Source organism: Microtus ochrogaster, chromosome 10, assembly GCF_000317375.1.
Source record: "Microtus ochrogaster isolate Prairie Vole_2 chromosome 10, MicOch1.0, whole genome shotgun sequence".
NCBI lineage: Eukaryota > Metazoa > Chordata > Mammalia > Rodentia > Cricetidae > Microtus > Microtus ochrogaster.
Window position 1 is genome coordinate 42780490 of NC_022016.1, and position 6000 is coordinate 42786489.

The 6000-nt window shown below is 51.1% G+C and overlaps 1 long non-coding RNA gene across 1 annotated transcript; it reads right to left on the bottom strand.

Moving 5' to 3' along the window:
* Positions 1-2345: 2345 nt before the first annotated feature.
* Positions 2346-4553, bottom strand: LOC106143903. Its single transcript, XR_001229039.2, has 2 exons — positions 4438-4553; positions 2346-3066 (listed from the first exon to the last, which is right to left on the bottom strand). It is a non-coding gene; the product is annotated as an uncharacterized LOC106143903 (long non-coding RNA).
* Between the last annotated feature and the right edge of the window lie 1447 nt (positions 4554-6000).

Consider the following 6000-nt stretch of genomic DNA (forward strand, 5'->3'; position numbering starts at 1 on the left):
GGTGAGAGGCTGTCTTTGCCATCTAAGCTTGGCATTCACAGAGCGATTTTCTTCTGGGTGGAAGGAGGGAGGTGGGTTCAGCTTCCAAATTTGCCAATTAGGAAGGCTCTCCGCTCTGGGGAATTGGACTGTAAGCATCTAAGGTGGTCCCAGGCAGGGGCTGTGTGGTCCTGTGGATAGCGTAGCACTCGGACCCAGAAAAGAGCCCATTTTGAGGTCCCAGCTCCCTTCATTAGGGAAGGTCCCAAGTGGATGTATATAAACCACCCATGCCTCAGTTTTCCCAACTGTCATATGAGAAGAGCGGTCCCTACCAGAGGGGCCTACTGTGGGGGTGAAATAGGCTGACCTATATACAGCTGGAACTCAGGTAGAAATAATTGCCCTTCCCCCACAAGAACATCTGGCCACCTCTGGAGAAATCTGGGATGTGAAGGGACACTAGAGAATCAAGCTGGTGTAGTGTGTCCTGGCCCAAGACATCGGTACAGCACTACTATGGAATTGTCATTGAGGGTACCCTGAGTCTTGGGGTTAGTGTCCCCACGGCCTCAGTTCTTTCCTGGCACCTCTGTGAACTGCCAGGACTGACCACCTCCCTGAATATCACAAGGCTCTTCCTCCCTGGGGTCTGGCTGTCTTATTCCCACCTGGAGGGAAAGGGATCTTCCGTCAAGGGAGAAGCCCCTCCAGCCACATCAGAACATCCCAGGGGCTTCATGGATCAACCACTCCACTCCCCACACCCACTGGTTACCACTGGAGAACCAAACCAACCTCAACAGAAATACTCAGAAAAACGCTTGTGTTTGTAACAAACACGTAGGCCGTCGCCATGCCCTCACTCCCTAAACAGTGTGATAGTTAAGTTCTGTCTGCGCGGCCAGTAGTACTGACAGGTGTAAGTCATCTATGGGTGATTTAGAGCACTTGGGAGGCTGCCGGCAGGTGACTGTGGTTTGCTGTTTCTGTTAAGGCCTCCTTTTAGTGACTGAGTAACCCCAGCGGTTCCCAGACACGCACCCCCATCCCTGGAAACTGAGGGAGGACTGTTCCCTAGTTCCAGTTCTCTTGAGAGCTGGAAAAGCCAGCATCCACTGCCCCCACACCTGGGGGTTAGAGACCCTAGCCTGTCTAAGCCAGTGCAACCACTTGGAAAGTTCCATAGAGCAGACAGGAGACAAGCTACACCCATAGCCCAGGACTGGCTCCTTCTGAGACCTGTCTCCTTGGCCACCTCCTCCCTGTGTCTTCACAGCTGTCCCTCTATGGTCACAATATGATAGCACTATCTGTTTATAGTCACACAAGTCACATTGCACTAGACACCCCCACCCAAAGCCTCATTTTCACATCCTCTCCAAATACGGTTACAGTCTTAGGTCCTGTTGTTAGGACACCGACATCTAGATTAGGAGGTGATGTGGTCCAGCCCATAACAGTCCCACACAACTCCCTTGGATTTCAGTCCCTTGACTCAAGTGCCCCAGTTCAGTCACCCATCATCTTCTGAGTTTAAACCCAAAGAAAACGTGATTCCCACCCCTTCCCTCAGCTCCTACGAAGCAATTCATTATCTCCACACACCCATGCACACCCATGCACATCCATGTACACCCATGCACATCCATGCACACTCATGCACACCCATGCACACCCATGCACACTCATGCACACCCATGCACACCCATGCACACTCATGCACACCCATGTACACCCATGCACACCCATGCACACTCATGCACATCAGTGCACATCCTCAGCCTCCCCACTCCACAGCAAGACCTGCATCTGCATTGTGGGGTGACATGGGAGACAGGAGAAAGACAGGCAACTCTGAATTCTCTTTCATAGAAACACAGACGAAAATTTGCTTTTCACGATACCAAAGGCAGTAACCAGATGTTCTGCAGCGGCCACACTGCACCTCCTTCCTGCCTCCTCCGAGGGGCCTCCAGGATTTCCGTTTCCATGCAGAATTCAGAATCAGGGTTTAGGATCTCCATAGGAAACTTGAAATGTGTACCTGCAAACCTCAGTTTCTGCTACAATAGGAACCTTGTGGGTCACTCTAGGGCACAGGCAAGAGCTTGGCTTGCAGCTGCTTCAGCATGACCTTCCTAGGGTCAGGACAGCCTTCAATTCCCATGGGAGCCACTAGATGGCGAAACGCGGCCCTTACCAGGCCTGCCGTCCTGCATTCACCTCAGCGTTCCTCTGCACCCTCCAGAGCTCCAGTCCAGCAAAACCCGCCAAGCCTGGGCCCCTGGCAGTGCTTGCCCCTTTTGGAAGACCCAATGGGTGGCCATTGGTGGAGAAGCGGCTTTTGTTTCCAAGACAGAAGGCAAGACACTCATCTTTAGTAGGGCAGGCAAAATACAGACTCAAGGTGAACCCAGAAACCAGGAGCCCAGCCCCCATCCCATTCTAGCAGAAGGTCCTGTTGTGAGTATGTGTGTGTGTGTGGGGGGGGGGAGGTCATCAAGGGAGGCCAGGGAGATGTCTCAACAGATAAAGTCATTTGCCTCCAAAACTACGACTTTGGTTCAGTCCCCAGAACACATCTGGCCAAAGGAGTTGACACCCTTCTCCCACTAAATGAACACATGTTTTTAAGCAAGTCAGAGGACCCAAAGGAGAACCATGAGGCAGCCACCAGCCTCAGGGGATTTTCACAGAGCTAGGCAGCACTTTCCATGTCCCCTGCAGCCACAGAGTCACTAACTCAGCATATCTGACCACTTCTCCTTCTCAGCAGTCGGGTCCTGGGAAGTAAGGACGCTGGCCACAGCTGCTTTTAGCCTGGATCGTCTCCAACCTCATCCTGAATGCCAAGGTCTCTTCATGCCCCCTTCTCCATCCTCTGACCCCAAGCAGATGGGAAGTCCAGGTCTGGCTTTGCAGTCTTCAGGGTGAATCCCACAGAGCACCACTGGGGTTCTCTGGTGTCCACAGAGACAAGACAGCTTGGTTTAATGTCTAGAACTCTGATCTTGGCCTTCAAGTCACAGGTTTTCTGAAACTGTTCAGCATGGGCCCATCTTGTCACTTCTTCTCCCAGGGCATCTGTAATCACATCAGGAGGTTTTTTCTGAGGGCCACAATAAGAGTTTGTGTTTATAAAGCAACTTCCCATGAGCTAGAATTGCCGTCTGCTTTCCACTGGCATCAACTCAACTGACTGTCACCAACCCCATCTTACAGAGAAGGATGCCAAGGCCCCAGAGGGCTACACAATTTATCTAAGGGTCTGAACCCAGCCAACACCCCACAAAGCTAGAGCTTAGCTCCCTGGTGCTGGGCTTGTGGGGCCATGCACCCCTATAACAAGCTAGCAATTGCCTCCTGAACCTGCAATTCTTAGACACCCATGCTAGAAATGCAGATCAATGTGTAAGGGTAATGCAAGAGAAAGGAATCGTCAATCTTCTAGCAAGAAAATATCGATCTTAGACTGGCTGGGGGCAAACCTCAAATATCTGAGAGAGAGGATTATAAACTCAAGGATGGGTGGGTGACTTGGTGAGCAGTGGGGGAGGGGTATTGCACCTAACCCGGTAGAGTGCTTGTCCGTTTGCATGGAGTTCTGGCTGCCATCCTCTGCAAAGCATGAAGCAGGTGCATTGCTCAACCTGTGATAGTTTTTTTTTTGCACTAGGAAGGTAGAAGCAGAAGAATCAGGCGTTCAAAGCCATCCTCAGCTACATGAGACCCTGCCTTTAAATGAGTAATTAGAATCACCAGAAAGAGGACCAGAGGTGACGTTCAACGGTCCAGAGCCTGCCTAGCATAGTGGGGGCCAGAGATTCAATCTCTAAATGAAGAAAAAAAATATATAAAAACCTCAACTAGTAAAAAAGATTTAAATTTAAGTTACAAAAAGAAAAACCCAGAAGGTGGGTGGAGTGGGGGTATGGGAGGGAGAAGGAACTGGGATTGGAATGTGAAATAAGAGTGTTTTAAAAAATTGAAAATAAGTAAGTACATAAATAAATGGGTGAAACCTCAAAACTTTCCCCTTTCTGACCAAACAGAGAGCAAGTAGCTCGGTGATGCTGTCCCACCCCACATCACCCCGAGGAAATCCACAGGCTGGGCTGTCCCTGTCCCAAATTGTACCAGTGCTCAGTCCTCTTAGTGAGCAGCGCCCCCACTATGCCGTCTCAAGCGAAGCTGGCAGTGGCAGAGAACTGGTGGGCATGCTTTAACGGGGGCTCCTGCCTACCCGGGGTAAGGAAGAGAGGCCTGCCTGGCCAGGCATTAAAAGTGACAGAAGTCAGGGGGTCCCTAACTGCCAAGTCTGGGGCTGCTAGCAGGGTGGGTGACAGCAAGGTCTAGCCCAACCCCGGGGCAGCCTTCGAAGCTCTGAGTGATAACTGGATTTTCTGAAAAATGACTTCACTCTGCTTGTTAGGCCAGCTGCTGACTTAGACCTACCTGTCAGCAGACAACGCGCGCGCCCAAAGTAACTCGATTTGCAAGCTCGGTGACTCAGCCTCTGCTTCCGTCCTCCCCTTCTGGCTCTTGCTTTCCTCCAGGGAGCAGGTCTGCGCTGGTTGGCTGCTCAGCTAGGATGGCGTTCCAGGGCACACCCTGCCCGAACACAAGCCACTGAGGCAGCATCAGCCAATCAGCCACCTTCAGAGGCGGGCTTTAAGAAAAAGCTGGACCAATAGTCAGTCTTTCGGTCTCTTCTGGATGAGGACACCACAGAAAGTGTGTCTGAGAATCAAAGCTACACCTTTGATTGAGTGGGGATTAAGGGCTTCAGAGCCTGAGCTCTGGGTTCAAGTCCCATTCATTCGAGGACATACTGAGCTATGTGGAGACAAGGCTCTACGGTTAAACTGCTTGTGGATCCCGAGAAAAACCTGCGTTGCATGCTTTTTAAAACATCAGTAACCTCAGTGCTGGGGAGGGCGCTTATTGGCCAGCCAGTCTACCCAATCAGTGACCGCCAAGACCCAGTGAGCCTCTCTGTCAACTTAGCCCCCTAGAGTCAAGCTTCAGCCCCCTACAGAGTCAATCTCCAGCCCCCTAGAGTCAATCTTCGTGGTCGAAACACTTCTGAACCTCTAGCTGTCACACGTATGCACACACAAGCGCACATACACTGCAAATATGCACACACACACACACACACACACACACACACAGTGAAGAGTAAATCAATCTGGGTGTCATATAGGGAAGGGTGAGGAATATGGCAAACTCTGAGGTAGCTTGAGAGACTAAAGTGACAGCCTCAAGCCTATAATTCCAGGACAATGGAGGGGCCATTTCTGTGTTACATACAGGGACAAAGGAATTGGCATGCATATATTATCAGTAAGTCAGCAGGTATACACTATACATGGCTTGCTTGCTCTGAGTGACCCTCCAGCCCAGATGGTGCCTGGAGGAAGGGCATCAGGGCTGATCCTGACAGACACTGACCAGACCCAGGCCTCCAAAGAGTGCCTGAGCCAGGATGCCCAGAGACAATTAAGAGGGGGTGATTAGGAGAGCGCCATGGATGCCACGAGTCCCAGGAATAAGACTGACCACCCGAGCAGAGGGACAGACAGCTCCAGCTGACCGACGGCCTTTGTTTCTTCCCTTTAAAAACTCACAGTTTGGGGATCAAAAATAAGGCTGTGTCTTCTTAGGGTGCTAATCTCTTGCCCACTCAGATAGCCAGCTCCCCATGTATGATGGACCTTAAAGATTCAATACCGAGCTAGGGCCAGAGAGATGGTTCGGTGGGTGAAGTGCTGGCCTGTTACATCATCCCTGATACTGGGAAGGCTGAGGGAGGAAGACCATAAGTTCAAGGCCAGCCTGAACTCTGTTTTATTTTTCACGTGCTATGAGTAAACACCTGACAAGGAAAGTTAAAGAAGGGAGAAAGGAAGGAGGGGTTTGTTTTCTCTCACGGTAGCAGGGAGGGATGGCGCGAGTGTGGGGCAGCTGTCATGTTGCGTGCATAGCTGTTGCCTTAGTGACTTTTCTACACCTGTG